The 27,860-nt window shown below is 48.6% G+C and overlaps 1 protein-coding gene across 2 annotated transcripts in view; it reads right to left on the bottom strand.

Annotated features, from left to right (window-relative positions):
* UBA6 (ubiquitin like modifier activating enzyme 6) overlaps positions 1-27,860 on the bottom strand; it is a 1,035,692-nt gene that overhangs the window by 247,556 nt on the left and 760,276 nt on the right. The gene's annotated exons all lie outside the window — the stretch shown is intronic.

Below are 27,860 nucleotides of genomic sequence, written 5' to 3'. Positions count from 1 at the left end.
ATCCTCCCTGGCCCAAGTTTCCTGGAATAGGCAGACATCTTGTATGTCGATAAATGACCCCCAATCAGGCGAGTCACGTTTGTTTGCTATCCCTGCCAAATTCCAGGAAACGATAGACAAGGCGCCTGGTTTGCCAATTTCTCCTTGGCTATTGTTATTTGCCTCAGATTCACCCCGCAATGATGGCGTACGGGTTGTAATTTGGCTAGTTAGTCCACTTAAGTTGTTGGTAATCCCAGTGTTACTAGGAGGGGGAGAATCCAATTCCCCTGTTAGGCTAAGTGGATCGGGTTTAATTCCTCTAGGCCTAACTTCACTCAGGCCACTTATGGGCACCTTTTAATGTGCACTTCTAATCTCATGGGCAGGGACGATGGATCGCTGCCCTCCCCTTGCCTAGGCTAATATCAATCGACCATATCCAGGCATTTAAATCTGTTGGGGTGTAGAAAAGGATTGTAGGAATCACAGTGATAGGGATTGTTCCAAGTGTCCTTATTAAATCCTCTATTTATGGACCTGTGCCAATCCTCTCCACGCAGTTTTCTGGGAGCTACCCAGGACCAACCCTCATCCGCCCCCCCCCCCCCCCCCAAACTGCTCAGGTGTGTCGGGATAAAAGGCGGCTAGCGGCAAAGTTTGTATAGCAGTATCTAAGTTGGCCAACGGCCAGTTACAGATATGAGCCACTGTCCTGGGGTCCCTTAAATTTATGAGGACACAATCGCCTATGATGTTTTTCTTTGTGGTACCCACCCATGGAACCCTTCTAACCAGCATAATTTCACTAGTGATCCCAGGGGGAAGAGGTCTGAATTTGTTAAGCCAAGCAAGAACTTTATTTTTTTTAAGTTATGAATGATTCATTGTAAGTACCATCAAGCTCAGGCACTCCACTTAAAACAACCACATATGGTGCTGCTTCGGGGGGTAAGTGTACTACACGATTATTGTAACCAGAACCTTTACTGCCTTGAACCTTTTTCCCCTCATTCTCCATATTCTTATGAGGACCCAAGTCAACATTTGGGAGATGGGTTGCAGTGGGGAGAGGGTGAGTAATTGGGAATGTACTACTCACAGATGGGAGGGAGGTGGCCACACTGTGGGCTTGGACATGCGATATGGGGTCCTTAGTAATATTTACTGACTGCCCTTGCTGCGGTTTAATTGCCTTTAGGTAGTCTGCAGTAGCCCCTGTTGCTTGTTCTATCTTGGCTAATCTAGCCTCTATTTGTGCCAGCCTAACTTCTAGAGGATGGAGAATGGACTTCAGCAAACTACCCAGATTGCTATGATCTTGAGAAACACTACCCACCCACCGAGTATCAATGAGCTAGCTAATGAGGTAGACTGTGTTTTGGGAGCAGTAGCGATTTGGGGACCACTAACTATGGGTACAGTATCTCTAGCAATGTCAGCCGTAGTATTCTGTGGAATGTTGCGATGTTTAGAGACCTTCGCTTTTTTACCCCCAGATGTATGTGGTTCACGTTTCCTTTTTGGGATTGCACCCTCCCTTTGCTGCTTATTAAGTAAGGTTTCATTATCGTCCGGTGGTGAGACAGCATTTGTGGTCGGGATTAAAATTAGCTCGGGGCTAGCAGCAGTATTTGGAATAGGGTCCCTTGAGCTATCATCAACGCTCCCCTGGTTCAGCGGAGTACCAAGTATAACATTTACATCTAAAGGCACTAACTGTCTGGTGGGAGATAAGGCGTTTGCTATATTTCCAAGGGAAGATCTTTTAGCATTCTCAATTCCCTGCGAAATTCTTCTTTCTAGGGTGGTAATTTCATGCGACAAAAGGAAGCTCGCTCTTACAATGAAATTGTCCATGGCGCCAACTGTATGAGCTGCCAATGTGGCGGTTTTACTCCTGGTTTCTCTCCCCGCCATAGTGCAGGTAAGCTGTATCCTCGCACAGCCGCCTATCTAGTCTTACCCCAAATTAATGGATAGTAGAAGTCCAAGTGCAGCAGCCAAGAGGGGTGGCCCGGTCCGGTCTATAACGGGATAAAACGGGCTCGCCCTTGGCCCGGGCTTCACCCGGGCACGTCCCGCGCGAGCGGGATAGTGGGCGTATTATATATATGAGAGGAGGTGGAGCTCAGGAAGAGGATTAGCTGCGGCAGGTGAGGGGCCGCTAAGCACGCTGGTCCTCGCAGTCCCCTTCCAACACTTTCAGAGTCTCTGCAGGTACAGCCCTCCGCCTTCCAGGGCACACGTAGCGAAAACAAAATGTCCTCCTCAAGCAGCAATCTCCAGGTAGTGAGCGGCGCCGAGAAATATGACTCCTCTTCTTCTATTTTTCTTCTTGGAGTCACGCGACGTCGAAGAACCCGATTTTGACCTTTTTCGACTCTTCTTTACTTTTCTAGCTTTGGCCATATAAAGCTTTGACTCTTGCTCCTTCAACGCCTTCGGATTCATCTTCCTGCACAAAGAGCATCCCTTGACGTCCTGGTCTGAAGACAAACACCAGAGGCAATCCTCATGCGGGTCGGTAATCAACATATGTTTACCGCATTCCCTGCAAGGTTTAAACCCCGACTTCCTTGGAGCAGACCTTCCTACTAAGAAAGGAAGAGATACAATCAAAAATACAAAGTATCCAAACGAAGCATGGAGAGTCCCAGAAAAAACCGTAAGCGTCGACAGCGCGGAAAATAGGGAACTGATTTCATCACGACGACGTGGTCCTCTTATGGCTCTGGCCACGTCATGCGGAGCCGTGTGCGGACCCATGACACTATGACGACCTCCTCGGCACGGAGAGCTACGAAAAAATTCTGCGGAAAAATGGTGCAGGGGATATTCAAAAGTTGAGGAATCCACAGGCAGATATTTCCATCAGAAAGGCAATGTATGACTACCAATAGTACCAATGCCAAAGAATATGGAAACATCCTGGATGTTCTTAAAGTGAAGAAGGATCAAAAAGCAAACCTTCTCTTCTGAACAACAGAAATCTTTTCAACCATGTTAGACATGGTTGTAAACAGCCCTAAGGGAAATATTCAGACACTGCATTTCAGATAATGGTAGAAGCAGAACTCGTGGCACAACCATGTTCTAAAATTGAACGCAAGAATACAAGTCACTTCCAGAAATGGAATAAATCAAAACTTTAAGTATTCAGAAGAATACAAATGTTATGTTATGTTATTGGTTTTTGTAACGCGCACAGCTGCCCCAGCAAAGGGGCGTCCTGGCGCCAGGAGAGGTAAACACAACATCACAGAACGCAGCAAAGTCAGGAAAAATTAGTTAAAAAGAAAAGTTTTGATCAGACACCTTGAATTGCCAAACTTAATGTCTCCAGAAAAAAGGAGCACACTTACATGGAATCAAGTCCTATGTGCAGGTAAGGAACACATCACACAATAAAGCTGGCATGACCCCATCACTGGGAAGCATAACCTAAAAGTTATCCAACGCAACAACTATAAGTGCACCACTAGAATTCAATGAAAAGTACACTCCGCAAAAAATGCTAATAAAAAAAAAAATACACTCCGCTAAAATAGTGGAAAGGACTGCGTTGGAGAAACTAGAGACCAAAATTCCCCAGTAGTGGAAATTCAGAGTATTCGCAGATAAGTATACAGGGTCCCCCTATTGGCATAAGTAATATGTCTGTATAAGAGATACTGCAAGTTAACAGTAATGCATACCAGCCTACCAAACTGCTTCGAAAGAAGCATGTGAAAAGGTAAACTTCCTAACTGGAAGACATACCACCTGCAAATGACCTCTTGAGCATGAAGTCCGCGTTCAGAGGAAATAGAAAAAAAGGAAAAACTATTCTTCATGTATCCTTGTACCACATAAACTGTTAAAGACAGTATTGAAACAATAACATCTTCTCCTCGCAGGAACCTCAATCTGGTGTAACCAAAATATGGACATGTCAATACCCTAACAAGGCTAGTTCCTTAAATAAAAAAATTCTGTATCACTTGTACAACTCAATAATAGGGGCAAAACTAAACAACATATAAACAGACAAAGAGTAATTAAGACTCTGTATCACGGAGGAGGAGCTTAGCGCGCATCCAAGATGGTCGCGTGAGCACAGGGCTCCCCGGACCCATGCCACTCTTCGCAACTGATCCTGATAACATCCTGAATTCTTGGACGGATTCTCGAAGATGAACCTCGACTGAGTCCATAACTCTTTTCAGAATTTAATTCGGACTTGGGAAACCGAAATTACAGCGATTTGAACTTTTGAGGCCCACCTAGAAGCGAGCCGGGGACTTGGTGACTTGTGGAGCCGGGACGAAGTTGAACAACAATGGCAGTGGGGTCTCCTCAGTAGCCCTACTCCAACTTTCGGTTTAGTTCTGGGTCCTGGCACGGTCTGATTACAAGACAGTTTCACTTGGTCGGGGAACTGTCCAGCCTCCATTCTGTGCGAGCGCTACTTCACCATCACAGCCGCTTGGGTCAAGTTGTGACTTTGTCTTGGCCGCGCGAGCCAGCTTTTGTGGATTTTTGGTGCCTTGCTTGCAGGCGGCCATTTTCACTTGGTCTCGCGGGCCCCTCCGGGGCGCATCTTCCAGCATGGCAGCCAGGGGTGAAGCCGAGAAGCGGAAGACTAAGACGCCCCTTCGTGGGGGACCGGTACAGTCCAATGTTATGGACCGGTACACTCAAGCAAAAGGATCCCCTGGGGTCTCCAGTCGTACCCCGGAAGACGCCAAAGAGGATCCATCCGCCCCTACTGATTTGTCCCTGCAAGACATCATGGGCGCCATCACCAACATGAAGGAGACCATCGGCCAGCAATATGAGGCTCTTGCTCATAAAATTGACATGGTTGCCATTGATGTCACCCTGATCAGGGCCGACCTGTCCAAGACCAATGAGAAGGTGAAGTCATTGGATCTTAAGACCTCTAGTCTCACGGCCGATGTGTCGGAACTTCAGACCGAACTTGGCAATCTGAAATCGGCTAATGACCTGAAGTCTCATCGGCTGGAGGATTTTGAGAACAGGGCAAGACGTAACAACATCCGCGTCATAGGTGTTCCGGAAAATCCCAAGACTCACTCGGTTGACCTCCTGGTTGAAGATCTTGTCCTGAACCACCTTGCCCCTTCTGGACTGAGAACGTTTTTCGCTGTGGAGCGGGCCCATCGAGTTCCGGGTGGTAAGCCTAAACCGGGCGCTCCCCCAAGGCCTATCATCGCAAAACTTTTTCATTTCAGGGACCGTGATGCGATCCTGCAGGCATCGAGACTGAGCGGCCCGGTGAAATTTGAAAACTCTACCGTTAATTTTTAACCGGACTTTACTCAGCTTGTTCAGAGACAACGGATGGGCTTTCAGGGAGTCAAACGACGTCTCCGGGACTTAGGATTGAAGTACGCAATGCTTTTCCCTACTAGGCTTCGTGTGGAATACGAGGAGCGGATTTTCTTTTTTGATCGACTGGACAATGTGAGTGACTGGCTGGATTCCCTGCCTGGCCGAAACGACCGGACAGAGCACCCTGGTGATGCCGAGGGTGGTGAGCCTACACAGAAGTGACCTATCGGCCCCTGTTCTCCGAACACTAGAAATTGCTCAGCTGGGCTCTATTTCTCCTGTATATTATGTTTTATTGCTGTCCCCATCCGGGTGGCGGGTGGGACGGGCCTCTTTCCTCCTCCAGGGTCTTTTTGTAGAATGGGAATGTTAGGGCGACAGGCACACTGCATGTTGGGGTGGCTTTTTAGTCTACTGCAGGGGAGCAGGGATGGGGAAGTTGTAACGGGCGTTGGTTGGGGGGTGGGATGGGGTGTTTGTGAATGTATTTTTTTTCTCAAGGCGACGTATTGGTTTCTTCTCTGCTTCAAGTGTCCTGCTCTTTGTGGGGTGACTCATGCATCACTTGTGGGGATGGGGGGTAGTGGGTTGAGGTTACTTTCTTGGAACGTCAATGGATTGGGGGATCGCATAAAACGGGGTGTTGTACTGAAGTATCTGCGTCGTTTGTCTCCTGATGTGGTACTTTTGCAGGAGACACATTTGGTGGGAAATATGTGTCATGCTATGAATAGGTGGGATTATCGCTTGGTCGCACACTCCGGGTTCACCACTGGTTCCAGAGGGGTGGGTATTCTGGTTCGGGCTTCTCTCCCTCTAGAGATTGATAACGTAACCCTCGACGATAGGGGGCGTTATGCCGCCCTCACTGGTAGGTGGGAGGGTAAGACTCTTTCATTGCTCACTGTATACGTTCCCCCGGGTCTCCAGACCTCTACCTTCTCAGATATTGGCCGGGTGATGCTGGGGCTCCCTGATAGTGTTCTCCTTATGGGTGCGGATTTTAATTCTGTGTTTTCTGGCAACATGGATCGCCACCCCCCCAGGGATCTTCCTAATTCCCAATCATGGCTCACTGGGTTCTTGGACACCTTTGGTCTGGTGGATTGCTGGAGGTTAATGCATCCGACACTATGTCAGTACACCTTTCACTCTGGGGCTCATGGGAGTTTCTCCAGGCTTGATTACATCCTTATGCCAGCTGCCCAGTCATCCTCCGTTGGGGAGATCAGACACTTGGCCCGGGGCATTTCGGATCATTCTCCATTGTGGCTTTGTATGGACACTGGGGTGCACGCTGCGGGGCGGATCGCCCCCATCAACCCTTGGTATCTGCGAAATCCCAAGACCCGTAACAGTCTGATAGGGACCCTAGACCACTATTTTCTGGAGAACGAGGGGTCCGATTTGTCCTCTGTATCCCTGTGGGAAGCCTTTAAAACTGTTATCCGTGGACAGGCCCTATCTTTAATAGCCGAGACCAAGAAGGCTAGGAATCAGGAGGTCGTGAGTCTGGAGGCCGAAATACAGGAATTGGAGACTGACCTAGAATCAGGCGTTACCCAGGATAGACTCCACACCCTTAGTTTAAAGCAGTTTGATTATAAATCCCTTGTCACGGATACTGCCAAGACGATGTACAGGGAACAGCAGGGTAGACTGTATGATGTTGGGGACAAGGCGGGTAAATTGATTGCTTGGCTTGATGAGAAGGAAAGAGCGAATCGTGTGGTCCCTGTGATTCAGACTTCGGATGGTGTGAGTGTGACTGACCCTGGCGAGATCGTTGAGTGTTTTGCTGACTATTTTCGTGTGGTGTACTTCCCGGTGTCTGATAGAGACGAGGATGACTCCCACTCATTGCTGCGGGACATTGCGCTGCCCTGACTTTCTGAGGAGGATCGAGAGTGCATGGAGGCTCCGTTGTCGGTAGACGAGATTGCGACCGCAATTCGTTCTCTCCGTTCGGGCAAGGCTATGGGCCCAAACGGCTTGCCTATCGAGCTGTACAAACTGCGCCCGGATAAAGTTGCACCTTATCTTCGCGATATGTTCATGGAGTCACGTGATCTTGGCACCCTCCCTTGTGACCAGCGTTTGGCAACGATCGTAGTAATTCCCAAGGAGGGCAAGCCTCGTGATCGTTGCGCATCATATAGCCTATCTCTCTGTTGAATGCTGAGCCCAAGATTCTCGCCAAGGTCCTCGCTAATCGTTTACTCACAGTAATTTGTGACCTGATCCATCCGGATCAATCCGGTTTTATTCCACACCGGAACACTGCTCTCAATTTGCGGCGCTTACATGGTGTTCTCGCTAGGGCGGAGTCTCTTCCGGAGCCGGCCATCTTGGCTTCCTTGGACGCCACGATGGCCTTCGATACGATAGAATGGCCCTATCTCTAGGCCGCCCTGGCGAAATTTGGTTTTGGTTCAGAATTTGTCGGATGGGTGAAACTTTTATATACGGAACCGCTGGCTCAGGTGGTGGTTAATGGTCGGGTGTCCCAGCCCTTTACCCTCGGGAGGGGTACTAGACAGGGGTGCCTGCTGTCCCCCCTGCTCTTTGCCTTAGAACCGCTTGCAGCCTGGCTCCGATGGGAGCCGTCGATAAAGGGCATTCGGTGGGCCCCCGACTTTGAAGACCGAGTCTCTTTGTACGCCGACGATATCCTCTTGTAGCTAACCTCCCCTCGTAAATCCCTTAACGTTCTGTTTGACGTTCTCACCTCATTCGGCAAGAACTCTGGTTTGATTATTAATTGGTCTAAATCGTGTGTATACGTTATCTTGGGCGGCCTTCCTCCATTACCAAGTAGATTTCCCATTCAGATCTCTCAATCCGGCTTCAAGTATTTGGGGGTCTTTATATCGCTAGACCCAACTGCCCGCTATGAGCACAATCTCCTTCCTACTCTCCGACGATTGAACTTGGACGTGGTTCGATGGCGTAGATTGCCGTTGTCGCCACTCGGTCGCACGACACTCTTTAAAATGATGTCCCTGCCTCGGTTTCTCTACGCACTCCAGAATTCGTTTGACGTTATTCCGGCGAGCTACTTTCGGGAGGTGGAAGGTTTACAGAGGAGTCTCGTTTGGGACGGCCGCTCACGTATCGCTCTCGCAAAGCTAACTCTCCCCTGGTATGACGGGGGCATGGCGCTCCCGGACATCAGGAGGTATTATTAGGCCTCCCAGTTGTCCGCAATCAACCACGCAATGTACGCACACGGTCCAAATCCTGCTTTCGAGATGGATAAATATCAGTTGCCCGGCGGCAACTTCAATAGAGCGCTCTACTCTCGGACAGCGGGGAGGAACCTAACGGGACCCACCAAGATTGCGGTGCGTGTGTGGAAGGATGCAAATGCGGCCATGGGATGGAACGATCGATTGACACGAGCGACCCCTCAGTATGCTTCTGAAAGACTGGGATGCCTCTGGACAACGAAAGGTTTTGAGAACTGGGATATGATCGGTATAAGCAGAGTGGGTGACCTCTGGGTGAAAGGCACGGTCAAGATCTTTGAGGTGCTTCAGAGTTAGTATGAATTGAGTGATAGAGAGTTTTTCAGGTATGCACAGGTCCGCCATGCTTTGCTGTCGGTCTTCGCCACTGGTGTTAATGTTCCGAGTCCTCCCCACTTGAGGACCGTATACTTGATGGTCATCTGCCCGATAGTACGATCTCTTTGATCTGTAAGAAGTTAATTAACAATCCGGCAAATCTCCTTGTGCGTCTCAGGGAGGCCTGGACCGGAGACGGGTTGGAGTTGGATAACGAAGACTGGCAGTCAGCACTGTCCTCCCCGAAAGAGGTCGCCATTCCTGCCCGTCTCCGTCTCGTCCAACTCAAAATTCTTCATCGGGTGTATGTTACTGGTCCCCGTTTGGTTGCTATGGGCTTTTCCTCGGATGGGTTATGCAAGCGCGGGTGTGGATTGAGTGCCACCTTTCTCCATATCATCTGGGAATGTCGTGAGGTGGCGGCGTATTGGAATCGTGTGCATGCGGTAATGGAGTGTGTCACCGGGGTCGCTCTGCTGCCTGAGGCTCCGAGATGCTTGCTGAATGTGTGGGAGCCGAATGATTACAACGTCGCCCAGGCCTGGTGGGCGGCCCTTGGGAACATGATCGCAAAGAGGGATATTGAGCAGCTGTGGGGTTCCCAACGGCCCCCCACCGGGGCAGTATGGAACGAGAATATGGACTGGAGTATGTTTAGAAAGAACACTGTATATTTGGCTACGGGCAAGCCTAGGGCGTGGAATAAAATCTGGGGTCAATGGAATGCTTACCGAGGGAACATCTGTACACCCCCGTTTGAGGACGATCCAGACATTACTCTGTCTCCCTGATCCTGACGTTCCTGAAAGAATTTACTCTTTTTCCTGATTGTCTGACTTCCCCACTGACTCCCCCCCCCTGGTCATCTCTATTGCCTTCCTGATTATCTATCCTGTACTGAAGGTCCCCCCCGTCGGAGCTCGACCTTGTCCATAATGCTTTCCGCCTTGAGTTTTGTTTGTCTGGTTTTTCTTTTTGTTCCTTTAAAAAAAATTAAAAATAACTATATCCTGATTCCATCCTGTGTTGCAGAGAAATGTATCCTGTGATTTGCTGGACCTCCAGGGGATCAGTCGGTGCTCTGTGATGTTTTATGATTGCTTTTTCTGTTTTAGGGGCCGGCCCCTGTGGTTGTAGGCCCATACTTGTAATGATATTGGTATTGCACAATAAAGTTTTCACAACAAAAAAAAAAGACTCTGTATCACTTTGTCTATCACAGAAGCATCTCAATGCTGAATTGGCCTGAGCCCCAAAGAGATAGGCGCTGTCAAAGGGCATATCAACCAAAGTCGCCTGTACAGCCTCTGAAAAACCTGAAGTTCTTAACCATGTGCAATTTTTTTCATGTCACCAAAGATGCCATGGTCCGACCTACTGTATCAGTAGTATCCATGCCACATTAAATTATAAGTTTGGCCGCCTGTTGGCCATCTCTAATCAGTTGTTCAACATCAAAATGTAGGTCATCCTGAAGTGATGGTAACCTAGTCTGCAAAGAATCTCACAAAGCATGGGAAAAATGCCAAAGAACACAAGATGCGTTGATGGACCTTAAAGCAGAACTAGCAGAAGAAAAGATGTGTTTATCACATGCATCCTAATTTTTAGACTCTCTAGTCAATGGAGTCTTGGGAGAAGAATCAATATCCTGTGAGGCTGTAGCAGGCTGAACTTCCAGGCTACGAGTGGTAGGCAAACACAAGGAGATAATGGACGGAACGCTGAAACATTTCAGACACTCACCCCAGTCAGAGATCTCGGTTGAATCCATAATCGTTCTTTAGCTCACTTTGCCACCCCAGTTCAGACCCAGCCATATGCAAATCAGTCTTGACCCTTTGCCTCATGAGAACAGTCCAGAACGAACTGTCAAGCCAGGTCTTCCCAGGATCGGAAACAATTATCCTGGGACCGGTTTCGGGGTAACACCCCTCAACAGCGAGGCTAGCTTGAATCCAGTGGCAAAGCGAGCAAAGGACACATGTCTGGGCATACCCTGCCAACTTAGGGCAAACAAAGCAAACACAAGGAGATGATGGACTGAGCGCTGAAACTTTTCAGACACTCACCCCCAGTCACAGATCTTTGTTGAATCAATTATTGTTCTTTAAATCAGTCTTGACCCTGTGCCTCAAGGGAACAGTCCAGATCAAACTACCAAGCCAGGTCTTCCCTGGACCAGAAACAAGCACACTGAGACCGGTTTCGGGGTAACAGCCCGCATCAGCCAGGCTAGCTTGAATCCAGTGGCAATGTGAGCAGGGGACCCAAGTCTGGGCACACCCTGCCAACTTAGGGTGAACAAAGCAAATATAAGGAGATCATGGACGGAGAGCAGAAACTTTTCAGGCACTCACTCCCAGTCACAGATCTGGACCTAATCCATCATCGTTCTTTAGCTCACTTCGCCACCCCAGCTCAGACCCACTCATTTTCAAATCAGTCTTGATTGATGCCTGAGGAGACAAACTGGGTTTCCAGGAGCAGGTAGGTGCCTGTGAGATATAGCTTGTTCCACCGAGACCCTACATCAGGCTTGACCCAAGTACCCACAGTATGTTGAACAGAGCCTCACTGTATGGAAGAACATGCTCTTAGCTCCAACGGTCCTTGATAAAGGACATCCGAGGATCAGTGGACTTCTCCACCTTGGGCAGGGACAAGTCCAAAACTCCAGCCACTCTCCTCAACACATCTGCAAAGGAGGAACTTGCCTCAGTAGCGAGACTAAACGGGGAAAGTAGTCCTGAGGCTGATAAAAGGCTCCAGCTCACTGGCCTAGTCTAGTCAAGAGCAAATATCCAACTCTCTTCCAACTGAGATAGAATAATCTCAGAAATGGGCTGAAAGGGCTCAGGCCACCTTGCATCACCCTTTAGAAGGTGACACTCTGAAGTCTCCCCCTGAGAAGGAAATGAGAATGCCACATTCCTTACAATTTGTTCTACCTACACTGATTGGTGTCGAGAAGGCGATGCTTCGACGTAGATAGAAGGAGGAGAGGCTTTGACCAGTGCCGCCGAAGTCAATGTCAGAGTCAGCTAATCGATAACGGACGCTGGAGGTCGAGTCCCCGAAGGGCCGTGCACCGGTGCCATAGCGGAGTTGGCCAACACCAACCGGCGCTACCCAAAGACTTAAATGGCCCAACCAACACCGAGGGCGAACCCACCAGTATGGCTACACTCACCACCTTTGGGTTCGGGGGCGCTCCAGAGGAAGGTGGTGGCCCAAAGATGAGATATAGAGAGTTATAATACCCCCTTATCGGGACCATCGAAGCCCCAGCTCCCAGAAAGACGGGGAGACGTGAGGCTGTGTCGCAAACTATATCCTCAACCAGCGAGCAGGAGGAGCCGAAGGAGACGGAGTCTCCATGCGGGGAAGTCGGGGGTGCTGCAACTTCAAAACCCCATGCTTACCCATGGACATTTCTGAAGTACGACGTCATGGAGAATGGCTGCTAGCACGGCCTCACGAACTGACCTCCACATTAGAAGAAAGAGGCCACAAAGTGTCCAAGGACCGCAACAGACATGCCAGCAATTTCATGTGGAGGTCTTTGAGCGCCTTCGGCTTAAGTCTCTGGCAAGAGCCGCACACCTAGGAGTCATGGTGCTCTCCCAAACACCACATACAAATGAAATACAGGTCTGCAACTGACATTTGTCGAGCACAGGACCCACAAGGCTTAAAACCCGACGACATTGGAGAAAGGCACACTGTTAACACTGACAGAAACTGTCGAAATAGGCCAGAAACACAGCCTGAGGAACTGCTTCTCCAGATCCGCATTGCAGAGTGCGAATGAAGAAACTGAGGTCTGTGCGCCGGAGGGGACTTATATGACTCCACTGATGTCACAACCGGAGTCGACGTCATAACGGAGGCATAAGGTGCCATCCCATGGCACATAGAGGGGCTGCTGAAAAAGTTCCGGTTCCACTTTGTTGCCTGGGGAGAGTTCAAAAGCTAAGGAATCTGCTGCTAGATTTCTCTATCAGATGGCAAGTAACGTTTCCTTCTCATGGATAGTTCTACCTGCAAATTACTCAGTTTTGAATAGATTACTAAACAATAACTGGAAGGAGAATGAAATGGAGATGAGTTGTTTAGATTAGAAAATCTGGAAGTACTGAGTGGGCAAACTGATCGTCTGTTTTAACTTTAAATTTCAAACAGTAATACTTGGCCAAGGTGTGACTGCCTTTCATATATCTGCTGCCGATTTTCCCTTAGCTTCAGTTGCTGTGTAAGACTTGGCTGTGGTTAAATGAGCCCTTATTCCTTCAGGTGGATCGTTGGTAGCAAAGGTGTAACAGATTTTAATGTACAGGATAATCCTTCTGGAAATTGTGCGTTTCTGGGCTACTTTATCATTTTTGCTACCAGTGTAACCAATGAACAATTGGTCATCTGATATTATGTCCTTAGTATGGTTGATGTAAGAGTTATCTGCTCTTCTAAGGTCTATTTTGTGCAGATGTTCTTCTTTAGAAAGATGCAGAAGTGGATCCAAGTTTAGTAGTGTGAGAGATTGCTTCAGATGGAATGGGGACACCACCTTAGGTAGGAAAGCAGTGTTTGCTCACTGCACCCACTTGCCTGGGAAGAAGCAGGTGAATGGAGGGAAGATAGAAAGGACCTGAAGCTCTCAAACATGCCGAGCTGAAGTAATGGTTTCCAAGAAAACTGTTTTGAAGATTAGTAGCCTCAACTGACAACTGTGCAGGTATTCAAATGGAGTCCACATTAGAAACTTCACAACCAGGTAACAATCCCGTTGTGGCATAATGAATGGCATCTGTAGATACACATTTGTCAAGCCTTTCAGAAATCTCAATACCGCTAGAGGTTGCTATGGTAGACAAAGGAATGCTGATAAAGGTGCAGGCTATCCCTTCAACACAGCTACTGCATACCCTTGCTAAACTAAGGACAGTTCAATTTGTAGTACATTGGTGAAGGATGCCTTAAGAGGATCTATTCCTAATTCAGCGTACTGGGTAACACATTTGTTCCACTTGTCTAAATAGATCGACTAGTTAGAAAGGCGAAGTGCGGGAAAAAGATCAGATCCACCACATCTGGTGAGAGCTGGAAGGTACTCAGATGGCACCGCTTAATCTCCACATATGAAGGTGTAGCTTCTGAAGATTGGGGTGTCCCGACTGAGACAACCGATCCTCTCTGAGCGGATGACAAGACGGACCTGAGACAGTGAGGTGCCTTAAGTCTGTGTATGATAATCTTCTCTGTCAGTCCTGGGAATGAGAATAACTTAGGCAGCGTCATGGCGAATCTTCCTAAGACCTCGAGGAATCAAGGACATGGGGAAAAACAAACGTAATGAAGTGGAAATTTCCATGTCAACTAAAAAGCATCCTTAATGCTCCCTGAAAGGGATCCTAGAGGGCACAGATTTTCAGATCAAGAGAGTTGCTCTAAATTGTGAATAGGTATGCCCCAAAGAGTGAAACTCATTAGAGGCTGTCGGAACGGGTGTTCAAGGAGCCCACCAAGTGATTGGCTTCCAGCCACAGGATGTTGATGCACTCATGTGTAGAGCTTCAGGGCGTTTTGATGGAGAGAATGAGACCCCACATCCCCTTGTCTGTTCAAGTACCATATCTGGGTTGTGTTGTTGGTTAAAATCTGGAGTAAATGGAGAGGAGAACAACTTTGAGTACTGTGGGACTGTCTCCTTGCTGGAGTGCCCTGTGTGCTGGCCCCTCGGCCTTACATTGCCCTCCCTGATGCCCAGGACTTCTTGGACCTATTGCTTTATTGTTGCTTTTGCCTGGCTTGATGCTGCCTTAGAGCCTGGGGGCTGCGCAGCGCGGAGTAGCGGCCCTTGCCGAGGGAATCCCCCTAGTAGGGATTCCCCCTCCTTATGGGCTTTTGCGGGTGCCCACCCCGCTTATTGTTGCTTTAATTATGCAGGTGCCACCCTGCGTCTTTGGGTGCCTTTTTTTTTTCGGCGGGTGCCCACCCCGCATGTTTGCCACTCCGAGCGGGTGCCCACCCCGCTTTTTACTTTCAGATGTAGGCGGGGCCTGCGGCTGGGCCGGCGGAAGCCAGAAGCAGCGCGAGCATTGCGGGGCTCCCATTAGCTGGGGGAGCCCCGGAAAGGAAATTAGCCTGGAGCCTCGAGCGCTCCCTACCTTAAGTCCTGGTCCTGAGATGGGGGACCGGGTGAATCATGGCACCGCATCTTGAGAGAGGAGTCCCGTGGTGGCGGCTGCCCGAACTGAGAAGTCCCCTGCGCCGGAGCCCAGTGAGTTAGGGCTGGGCAGGAGACATAGCCGCATTCTCGCTCCTGCTCCATGAGGGAGCAGATTGTGGTTGCAGTGCCAGTGCGAGGCACCTAGTCAGAGCGGCCAGTCTGTCAGCGGGCCACTCCCACGGTTGGACTTTTGTTACTTGAAGGGCAAGAGCGGCCCATGGGCAGTTCCAGGCCCCACAGTTGTTTCCCCGAGCCAGACGGCTCCAAACTCTTGCTAATTATTTACGGAGCCAGTGCGCTCCATGGGGGCAGATTATTGTCAGAGCCAGGTGGCTCCATCGCCCGCAGTATTTGTTTTAGAGCCCAGATGGCTCCAACAAAGGGAGCACATAATTGTTCACAGGGCCAGAAGAGCCAGTGTTCTTTTCCCAGTGCTTGGGGACATGTTTCTTTACAGACCCAGATGGCTCCAATGTTGGGCACAGTTATTTCAAGGGCCAGTGAAAGCCCATGCCGCATTTTAACTTTTACCGCTGCGCAGCAATTAGTGCCTGCTGTTTTCTTTTAGGGGACATGGTTAAGCCAGAAGTGAGATGCACTCCTTCGCCCCCCTCTTTGCCTGCACAGCTGCGCAGCACTTAGTGCCAGCTGCTACATTTAGGTTTGCGCAGTGGTGCACCCTTGACTTTCGCTGCCTAGGCAGCAGCCCTGACTCTCTGGACATAGGGCATTTGAGCCCCCTTTTTGAGATGGCCAGTTGGCCAGGGGGATTGTTACATTTATAGGGCGCCAGGCCCTAATGTGATTTATGTGCTAAATGTGATGTGGTGCTAGGAAATGTAATGCATGTAGTATGATTGCGCACCCGGTTTTAAACCTCAAAATGCAGTTTTATGATTATGAGGTTGTTCTGCATATCACTTTTTGTGTTAGTGAGATTATGCTTCACTGTGTGATTTACGCCCCTAATGTGAGGATTTATGTGCTAAATGTGATGTGGTGCTAGGAAATGTAATGCATGTAGTATGATTACGCACCTGGTTGTAAACCTCAAAATGCAGTTTTATGATTATGAGGTTGTTCTGCATATCACTTTTTGTGTTAGTGAGATTATGCTTCACTGTGTGATTTACGCCCCTAATGTGTGTTATACTTAGGAGGTTAGGGTCTAATATATTTAGACCTGTGTGATACTGTGCATAATGTAGTTTATGTCACAGACTGATGCTAAGTACAGTGAGTACCAGTGTTTACTGGTTGTACATTTATGATCTACTTTACTATTACGAAGTTCACTTTGTGATGGTTCTGACAGTGGTCCTTGTGGCCCTGTCAGGTGTATATAATCCCTTGCAAATATTGCCCAGTGCCAGTTGGCACAGTGTACATTATGTGTTTACTATTCTAATGTGTTTTGAGAATACAAAGGCTATTTTTTTATATAACCGTGGTGGAGTTCCTTTTGTAGTGTGCCTGGGATGTTGTTGCTGTTGTGTGCGTGCGCAAATGCTTTACACATGGCCTCCGGGATAAGCCTGACTGCTCGTGCCAAGCTACCAAGGGGTTGAGCAGGGGTTATCTTTGGCTTGCAACTCCCAAGCCCTGACTAGAATGGTGGTCTCTGCGTGGCTTTGGCGCAAGCCTTAGACAACCAGAGATCTCATTTCTAACAAGTACCTGAATAGCCCTCAATTCCAGCATTCTTAAGGATAAACACTTCTCTTCTGGAGACCAAAGGCCTCAGAGCTCCAGGTCCTCTACATGGGCATCCCACCTGAAGGTGGATTTCTCAGCCACCATGGTCACCTCTGAAGGGGGAAAGACAGGCCTTTCTAAAGTGCGATTTTTCTCGTTTCCCCACCACCTCTACTCCATTTCAGCATCTCTGGAGACCACAATGGATTCCCCCAAGTCTCCCTGATTTTGGAACCACTGTATGCGGAGGCACCATTGAAGAGCCATTATGTGCCAGCGTGCATGTGCTACAAGGAGGATGGAAAAAGCCAACTGACTAACCAAAAGCATGACCTTCAGTACTAGTACTTGAGCTCCCGGCCAAAACATTGGAAGCATATCTTGAATGTCTATGTGGAGGACGGAGGACTCGAAGAATGGCAGTATTCAGTACTAACCTAACAAAAAGGATCCATTGAGAGGGCTTTAGACAAGAATTGGATGATTGACTGAAAATCCCAAGTCGTATAGCAACGAAGCAGTCAATAGGAGGTGGCGAGAAACCAACTCGGGCCAACTGTATTTGTTGAGCCAGTCCGCTACTAGTACCAAGAACTTTGTGAAGACTTGAGGTGCTGGATCAACTCAAAAGGAAGCACTGTGAACTGGTAATGGGCAGAACCCACTACAAAGTATGTCCTGTGGGCCTAAAGGATCGGAATGTGGAAAGAGGCATCCTGCAGGTCTATCAACACCATCTAGTCTTCCAAGTCCAATGCCAGAAAAACCTGACCCAGTGACAGCTTCCTGAATTTGTCCTTCTTTAGGAACCAATTCAGGAACCTGAGGTCGAGTTTTGTACGAAGAAAGCCATATAGCCCCTTTCAGCAGCAGGACAGACACTTCATGCTGCAGGATCCGTTGCTGTCCCTCAGATTTGTGGGAAGAAAGAGGAGGCAACAGAGTGAATGCCAGCAGGCGGGTGGACTATATCCCTTTTCTAAGTGCTGAAGGACTCTGCAGTCCGAAGTAAAGGCCTTTCAGATCTGTAGAAAAATGGACACTCTTCATCCCACCAGCATGCCATACTCCTTTACAGTTGTACTGCTGCTGTTTTTGTGTTGGTGCTGGGAAAGAAAAAGTAAACTCAAGCTGTTTGTCACGTTCTTGTACTCATCCTCTGTACTGGAGAATGAAAGGATTTAGTTACTCTTCGTGACCAGGGGCTTGCTGTTTATTGCAAACTTCCATGGTAAAGGGATAAGGTTTTCAGAATTAACAAAATGATCCACAAGAAGATTGTAATCCCAGAGATTTGGCTGTGGCTAAGTCACAGGTGTTCTTCATCAAAGCGCATGTCTACGAGGGTGTTCTGAACATCTTCTGAGAACCCCATAGATCATAGCCAGGCATGTCTTTGTAGGATGTCAGACAAATTCATGACTTTAGCTACAGAGTCAGCAGTGTCTAGGCCATCTTATGTGAATGTGTTTAAATGTATATTGCAGATGTTTTACTTTAGAAAAATAGTCTTTACAGTGGTTCGGGAGGTTGGGCACAACTAAGACTACCATACCCCAGAGAGATTCAAGCATAAGGGGATCTGAAGGCGAGACTTCCAGCAAAGAATTTTGTTCTACCTATAACCTCCAGTTTTTTTCAATTACCTATCTGGAGAATGTAGTGAGGTGCAGCTGATTAAGTTTTGAAGTGGAGGAACTCTGTAGCACCTTGCTCTTGGGTTATCAGTGCGCAGATAGAAAAACAGGATAACCGGGCACTGCTCTGTACTGGCGAGCAATGGTTATATGAACACTTGGGGAAGCTGAAGATTTGAAACTTGGCTCCTTTAATGTCGCAGTAAAAAAAGAAATTGATTATTGGGTGACTTCCCACCCCAAGGAATAACCAAAGCCCTTGTCAAAGTGAACTCTTAAAGATACTAAATTAACTCGACTTCAACCCAACTGGTATCTATAGCACAGAGCAGACAGATTTAACTAGGGGCAATATTTAATAATATGTACAGTACCAAAACAGTAATAAAGTAAAAATCTGAAACAATAAAAATCCTAATCTGAAAAAGAATTTAGCAAATAAAAGGACACCAAAACAAAAATCTAGTAAAGGAACCAGAGATTTGATTTTTTTAAAGTACGAGTTACTTACCTTCGGTAACGGTGTATCTGGTAGAGATGATTCGATACGCAGATTCCTAACGTAGAATTATCCTCAGGCGTGAGACTGGATCCGGAAAACTTTTTGCAACAGCATCCCTGCGCGCTGGGGGTATGGCACCACGTAACTCTGCCCTGACGTCTTCTACGTCCGTGACGTCAGCAAGGATACATAAGTCCCACACTCCGGCGAGCCTACGTCAGTTTTCTTCGGAGAACTTTTCAGCGCAGAACGCAGAGCCATCACAAACAAAACTGTGAGAATACTGTTACAGTGTGCGAAAAACCCAGCTAAACAGGAGGGAAGAAACGAAAGGTGAGGACCAGCACCATCCAGAATAGTACCAGGTACTAAGGCACCAAAGACATGGAATGAAAAATAGAGGGCACAGCTACTAGAAAGCAATCCTGCAAACCAATACAACAGCCTACCCAGGGGCAGAAGCATGTGAAAAATGCACATCAGACCAAGAAGTCTGCAGCCATCGCCCAGTACAGAAAAGGGCACCAAGGTCAGAAAGGAGACGAACGACCATCCAACCGCAGACAACATCAACAGGGAGAAAGTCTCCAGAAAAGCTAAGGGTCGAAACTCAACCAAAGTACCTCAACCTCAAGGACTGCCAAGAGTCAGAAGTGCAAGCAACAAAAGGAAGAAGAGCACGAGCGAACCCCACACCGGAGACCAGGATGCAGGGACCCAGAAGTACCCATGAGTTCATCAACTAAGCACCAGAAAGGAAAGAATGGGGGCAACAACAAGGCGAGCATCCCCCTAAGGAGGGAGTAAGAAAAGACACTTGCAAAAGACAACCACCCGGAGACAGGCAAGTGCAAAGGATCAATAAGGGCCCTCGCAGAACGGGGAGGAAGGGCGGGTCGTGAAGGAATCTGAAGCTAGAATCGTCTCTACCAGATACACTGTTACCGAAGGTAAATAACTCGTACATATGATAGAGACTACTAGCCGCAGATTCCTTAATGCAGAATAGGTACCCTAGCCATACCCAAGGGAAAGGAGGGTCTGCGAGAGGACCTCTCCAGCTCAGGCGAACCCATTTCCTCAATAGGGGACAATCACTGGGACAGGGAAAATAGCCTAGTCCTCCCCAACAGGGGATGAGCCATAGGGACAGGGGAAAAAGCCCAGTCCCCCCCCCTCCCCCAAGCAGACTAGAACCTCAGCATCGCGGAGAACACCGCCCCACAGGGGATGTGTCATAACGACAAGAGGCAGCCCAGCCCTCAACAAGCAGTAGAAAGGAGGGCAAAACGAAAGGAGGCCAGCAGCCAATGTACCAGGGAACTCCACGGGAGGCCCCAGGTACAGGCAATACAAAAGGAGGTCAACAGCCAATGTACCAGGGACCTCCACCGGAAGCCCAAGGTACAGGCAACGCAGAGGAGTACCAAGGAAGAAGAGCAAGCCAGAGACTCCAAGGAGAAGAGTAGAAACGAGGACAAGAGCCCTTCACTGGGAACACACCCAGTGAAGAGGGCAGTCAAATCCATTCCTGCTGCAAGTCAACAGGCAAGACAGAACAGCGCCTCAGAAATAAGGCAGGTGGGAGAAGAAATACATAGTCCCACACAAAGCTCCCGCAAAACAAGCAGCAGAGGTGCCAGGCCCCACTCTAAGGCCCCTGGTCGTAGACCATAAGAACAGGCGGGCCCAGCTGGACGTCGACAAGTGTCATTAAACTAAACGTCCAGATCGCAATGTCTAGGCGGGCACAGCTGGGTGACAACAAGCAACCAGCCGGAAAACAATATGAAAAACAAGTAGGACGAACCAAGTCGTCAACACAGGAAAATAACCCTTCTGGAACACCAGACAGAGGACCAGGCCGAACGGCAGACAAAGGGCAAAAACAACGCAGCACAACTCCGCAGCTGCCCAAGAAAATTCACCAGAGGCATACAGCAACACCAGGAAGGGTGAGGAACCTGCAAGGAGGAGTCCACACCCTACCTGTGATAGACAGGGCTATCCAATAGCTACAAATACCCCACTTAGGGTAGGACACGTCCCAAGAAGTATGGGAACCACCCTTAGGGAAGAAATCCTGCATCAGGGAACAAATTATAAACCTGCGGCAGAACCACAGAAGGCTTAGAAAGTAGCCAAAATGTATACGCTTGCCAAAAACCGGGGTGGGGGTGGGGCTGAACCAGCAGCCAACTAAAGAAGCGGGTCAACCAAGGGACCCCGAGGGCACAGGACCCCCCCCAGAAAGTGTAATGGGCACTCCAAACACCAGAGTCCTGGAACAGGTGGGATAACCCATACCAGCAAGTCTGGGAGAATCTAAAAACCAGCCTACGGAGGAGGAGGAGAAGAACGAAGGCCCGCAAGAAGAAGCTGAAAGGCAGAGTTTGCATGAGTGTTAAACAGAAGGACCCCGTCAAAGGGTAGGTCAACCAGACGTTCACTGATATTTTAAGGAAAAACCGCATCATGTAGCTAAGCATGGCAACGGAGAGCCACAGAAGTGGCCATAGCAAGGCTGAGAGCATCAGCAACATCCAAGGTTGCACAAGGAATAAATACGACCAACTCCCTGCCATCCAACACATGGCACCGCAGATCAGCATGGGCACCCTCATGAGAGACATGAGAAAGAAGGGACTTCACAGAGTCCCACCGACTAAAAGAAGCCCTGGTCAACACACACAAAGTGTTAAGCGCCCGCAAGGCAGCACTAGACAAAGCGAAGACATTACGCCCCCATGAATCCAACCACCGGGCCTCCTGAGACGGAGGAAACAACACCACAGGCAAGCACAGAGAGGCATTCCGCAGAAGACAGCCTTGAGTAGAAGAGTGGAAAGAAAGACAGAGAGGGTCATGTGGAGCAGGGAAGGGACGATGCAGAAGCGCCTGAGGCACCGGATCACCCATGGCAGGGCGCCCCCAAGCCCCCATAAGAGAATTGTGGAGTGACGCTTCAAAGGGAAGGAACAACTCCCGTCCACCAGAGCTCTGGTGGAGTTCTTTCAAAAGGTTGTCCGTAGTTAACGGAGTGACAGGTTCACCCATTCGCAGAATACCAGCGGCTGTGGAAATAGCCGGAACAAAGGCAACACTAGCCTCCGTAGTGCGCTGCGGAGGAGAAAGTAATTGCTTCGTTTACCGCCATAAGTGCGCTGGGGATACTCAGACGTGGGTCCCAGGCACTCCGCACCACTGGAGTCAAGCTAGCCGGGCTGATGAGAGGTGTTACCTCGAAACCGGTCCGGTCCTCGGATGCTTGATTCCGTTCTGGGAAGGACATGGCTTTTGTAGTTCGGACTGGACTGTTCCCATGGGGCACAGGGTCAGAGCTGATTTGCATATCGCCATTGTCTAACCCAGGGTGGTGTGGAGTGCAAAAAAACGATGGATTTGGGCCCAGATCTTTGGACTGGGGTGAATGTGTGACATTGATCCACATTCGGTCCATCACCTGTTTTGTTTGCAATTACCGCTATAAGTGCGCTGGGAATACTCAGACGTGGGTCCCAGGCACTCCACACCACTGGAGTCAAGCTAGCCGGGCTGATGAGAGGTGTTACCTCGAAACCGGTCCGGTCCTCGGATGCTTGATTCCGTTCTGGGAAGGACATGGCTTTTGTAGTTCAGACTGGACTGTTCCCATGGGGCACAGGGTCAGAGCTGATTTGCATATCGCCATTGTCTAACCCAGGGTGGTGTGGAGTGCAAAAAAACGACGGATTTGGGCCCAGATCTTTGGACTGGGATGAATGTGTGACATTGATCCACATTCGGTCCATCACCTGTTTTGTTTGCAATTACCGCCATAAGTGCGCTGGGGATACTCAGACGTGGGTCCCAGGCACTCCACACCACTGGAGTCAAGCTAGCCGGGCTGATGAGAGGTGTTACCTCGAAACCGGTCCGGTCCTCGGATGCTTGATTCCGTTCTGGGAAGGACATGGCTTTTGTAGTTCGGACTGGACTGTTCCCATGGGGCACAGGGTCAGAGCTGATTTGCATATCGCCATTGTCTAACCCAGGGTGGTGTGGAGTGCAAAAAAACGATGGATTTGGGCCCAGATCTTTGGACTGGGGTGAATGTGTGACATTGATCCACATTCGGTCCATCACCTGTTTTGTTTGCGACGGCCGCCCAGCCCCATGTCCAGGGGGAAGCAGCCAGCTCCCGAATATTGGGGGATCCAAAGAGGAATGGAGAACCTGAGGGGCCCCAGAGGAAGGCAGAGAGGCCGGTGGAAAAGCCATCCGCGAGCCACGAAAAGTAGGGTTCGAGAATTTAGGCCGCGGGGACGGCGAGGAGCCCTCCTTGAAAGATGCCGGTGAAAAGGCAATAATACGGCGCCCTGCCTCCGGGGAGGAACACACCAACAGCTGGCAAACCTCTGGAGAAGATGAGACCTCAGGAGACGAAATCAAGAAACCAACGCTGGTGTGGCTCCGTGGAGTTTGCCAACAGCGCCTGATAGACATCGATCGGCGCGGGAGTGGGTACTCATGGCACCGTGTTGACTTCTGCCACCACCTGCTCTCCAGGAGGATGGAGAGGGGTCGGCGCCAGAACGGCGAGGGAGCGGCGCCGGCTCGGCCTCAGACGTGGCAGCTGCCCGCGTCGAGGAACGAGAGGGACTCGGGAAAGCGCCCCAGGTCCCTGCCTCCACCCGCGACTCCATCGGACCTGGGGAGGAAGGCTCCCTGCGCCAAAACGGCGCCGGCTCGACCTCTGGAGAGGCAAGCCCGGAGTCCCGGAGAACTCCTGCAACACCACAGGGAACCCCGTAGGGATTTGCGGCGAGGCAGGGACGCCAGGCCCTGAAGAGGGGAGCACCGAAGGACCGCACCTCGACTACACCATCCTCCTACGACCTGAAGCCGAAACCTCCAGCGCCGGGGCCGGTGTGCCAGCGACTCAGCGGAAGTCCCCGCGCGAAGCAAGGGATCCACGGACGTTTCAGGAGGTGGAGTAAGGGCCAAAGAAGCCTGCAGCACCGCAGCATAGGCTGTTGTTTGCGCCCTAATCACCTCCGCGCAGGGAAACAGCAGGTAGGAAGGCGACAGGCGGGGGCGCATGTCCCGGGGGGAGCCAGCGCCTACCGCGAAAGGAGGACAGGGCTTCGGAGATAAACTGAAGGACCTACCAGCAGGTGAGCCATGCCCTTGGAGCCACAGCGAAAGATGATGTTGCAGACGAAACCCGCGCATCCTTGCTTCCGAGGTAGGGGACGGATGCTGGGATGACACCGACCTGGAGAAGCGTGCCAACAGCAACTTCCTTCAGTGCTCCCGCCGAGATTTAGGCTTAAGGTGCTGATAGGCGTCGCAACTCTCCGAGTAGTGGTGCTCACCCAGGCACCACATGCAAATTGGGTGAGGGTCCATCGCTGACATGGGACGTGCACAGGAGGTACACGTCTTGAAGCCCTAAGGCATTCACACACTGTTCCACTTAACGCCAAAGCGTGTAAAAGAATAGAAGGCCCGATCAGGCCAGGACACAATCCGGATTGGTGTTGCACACAGAAAAGTGAAAAAACTGACGTAGGTGCGCCGGTGTGGGACTTAAGTATCCTTGCTGACGTAACGAATGCGGACGACGTCAGGGCGGAGTCACGTGGTGCTGTCACTCCGGCGCACAGGGATGCTGTGGCAAAAAGTTTTGCGGATCCAGTTTCACGCCTGGGGATAATTCTACGTTAAGGAATCTGCCGCTAGTAGTCTCTAACAGATGTTTCAAGTATAGTTTTAAGTAACAGCACCAAGTAGCACACAGTCTAATGATAGTAAACAGTTGCAGTAAACCATAACTAGGCGCAATATGAGGCTGGCTATAATGGAGCGCGGGCTGGATACACCAAACGAGTTTTACCTTATGACTTACTCTTTAATGTCCTAATCCACCACAGAAGTATACTTCTAAAGCCCGCCAGGACCTTAAGGAAGGCAGTTAGAGACTCACAGGGTCTCAGGCAGAGGCTAACAGCAGGGTCCAGAAAAGAGTGCCCTAAACTAATAATTAAGGCCCACTAGGGGTCCTGTCTAGCATAAAATGCGGTGCCAAACTCACCCAGATGAGAAGCAAATCAGACTGTCCAAAACCAACTCATTATAAAACAAACTTAGTTTTTTATTTTTTCAGTATATACATATATGATCTTTAATCGCAAAAGACATGATAACAACAATATCACAACATATATATGACAATTCAAAAGGCGTTATGACATTCAATTAGAAACACCCATTCGTTCCACCATACATTCAAGGAAAAAAACTCATATCTCTCCAAGCAATCAAAAATCTTCTGAAGGTCTTAAGGTGAACTTGGCATCGCACATATAAAAACATCCACAATGTAAAAATAACATCAAAACATCGTCACTTTTTTGAAAAAGTGACGATGTTTTGAAGTTATTTTTACATTGTGGATGTTTTTATATGTGTATATAGTCAAAATGTCTATACCTATCTACATGTGCTTACTACAGGTTCTAGGCTCAGATTATTTATAAATGTGATTACCTTGTGCAATGCCAAGTTCACCTTAAGACCTTCAGAAGTTTGACAGGATTATGTTGCCATGGCCTGTCATTTGCGATTAACTGTATGTAGAAATGAAATGTGATAAATATTATATAGACTTGTCTGAAAGAAATTGTATTTATTTTATTTATTGCAGATTGCTTGCGGTTGTGCACCTGTTTGTTCGTTTATGCTGTATGCCCTGATGAAGGTGTGGCCTGTATTCCGGCCGAGCACCGAAACGCGCGTTGGCGCTCAAAGTCGGTCCTGAAATCTTTTCGTTGAGTCCCCTGGTTCCTCTGGGGTGACTCTTTCGGAACTAGTGCATCACTAAATATTTGGCAACTGTTATATGTTATGTTGATGATGAATGTTGCTTGTATGAGTATGTGTGGGAACTTATGGATGTATTAAATGATTTTTGATTGCTTGGAGAGATATGAGTTTTTTTCTTTGAATGTATGGTGAAACGAATGGGTGTTTCTAATTGAATGTCATAACCGCCTTTTGAATTGTCATATATATGTTGTGATATTGTTGTTATCATGTCTTCTGCGATTAAAGATCATATATTTATATACTAAAAAAATGAAAAAATAAAAAACTAAGTTTGTTTTATAATGATTTGCTTCTGGTCTGGGTGAGTTTGGCACTGCATTTTTTGCTAGACAGGACCCCTAGTGGGCCTTAATTATTAGTCTCTATAAGTCTTTATTCCCCTGCTAGTTTGCCCTACATCAGCCTTTTTCAGGGGGCCCCTCCTTGTTGAGAGATAACAGCAGGGTCCACTCTAGGTCCAGTTGCCAATGGTCAGCTGAAACAATGCGAGAAAGGTCTCTTGTAGATGGTTGTATCTCTGAAGCCTGAACAGGAGGTCATTCTTGTCATTCTTGAAGCCCACTCGTTTGTCCTGGGTACAAGAGGGAGCAGGTCTAGTCATTCAGGTCTCCTCTCAGGAAACACAAAAAAGGTCCAGTCCTCCTCTGTTCTTCTTCAGGTTCAGAAAATGCTCTAAAGTGGGTGCCGGGAGATGCAATTTTTATGTCTGCCACAAGCTAGTGGGTGAGAATGACTCCTGGACATGCCCTAACCAATGGCGTAAAAGTTCCAGGGGCCAACCCTATGAACTTGGCGCATTTTTAAGATGGTAAAAGTATATGACCAGACTCTGCTTCGTCTATGATGGCTGGGTGTGTATATGGGGTGGACTATAGTAGAACTAGTGTCTTCCCACACCTAACAGTAAAACACAGTTTTAAGCAGCCTTTGTAGCTTCAATAAACCAAGAGACAGAAGTTGGGTAGGATAAAAGAACAAGTTACTTTACCTTTGGGTAGCATCTTTTCTGGTACAGACTATCTAACTGCTGATTCCTTAATTTCACAGGGATCAGACTGGATCTGAAACCGTTTCCATAGCAATGTTCTCCAATGTCAACAGGTGACGTCTTGGGACGTCATGGCTCCGTGTCCGACTATGTTGTGCAGCTCTGGAGTCGTCTTCTCTATATATACGTTACCTGCTCATGGCGGCGTCTTTTTCTTTCCATCCTCTGTCAATACCAACAGACGTGGAGTCTTAGGAATCCAATTTCAATGTACATGTTAAGTATACATTTTGTGTGCCTAGAAATTCACAATCATAAATGAGTATCCATATTACCTCTATGTGAGTCCGTTCTACAGAATGGGGAGGTGGGAGGATAGGTGAGGAATCTGCAGTTAGATAGAGTCTCTACCAGAAAAGGTGTGCCCGAAGGTAAGTAACTTGTTCTTTTGATAGGGACTTCTAATCGCAGACTCCTCACCTTTTGAATAGATACCGTAGCAATAACTCCCAGGTAGTGGGTCTGTGGACTGCTGTAAGCTAGGAAATCTTGCAGGAACAACTGTGCAAAATGTCTTTCCCTCCTGACCGATTTTAACAATGCTTGGTGAACGTGTGCAAAGATTCCCAGGTTCCAGCTTGACATATATCCAAAATCAGAACACCCCTAGCCAAAGCTCTAATAGAAGCCTGTGCTCTAGTTGACTGTGCATGAACCCCTCTGGAGGTTGTTACTAAGCCAAACTATCACAGATATTAATACATAAAACAATCCATCTAGAAATTGTTCTTTTTGTACTGCCTTCCCCTTCTTTGATATGGAAAGACCAACAGTAAGTTGTTCATCCGGTCAAAACTCTACTTCTGTCCAAATAAAAACTGAGAGCCCTCTTAGGATCAGGATGATGTACCTGCTTCTCCTCCTTTGTACGATGAAGTGGTGCATAAAAAGAGATAAAGTGATGGATTGTCCCACATGAAAAAGCGTAACCATCTTAGCAAGTAATGCTGGTCTTGTTTAAAGGACTAACTTATTAGGTAAAAAAGAAATGACTGGT

The sequence above is a fragment of the Lissotriton vulgaris genome, chromosome 3_1 (genome assembly GCF_964263255.1).
Source record: "Lissotriton vulgaris chromosome 3_1, aLisVul1.2, whole genome shotgun sequence".
Taxonomy (NCBI): Eukaryota; Metazoa; Chordata; class Amphibia; order Caudata; family Salamandridae; genus Lissotriton; species Lissotriton vulgaris.
The sequence above is the reverse complement of the archived record's forward strand: the minus strand, read 5'-3'. Positions and strand labels throughout refer to the sequence as shown.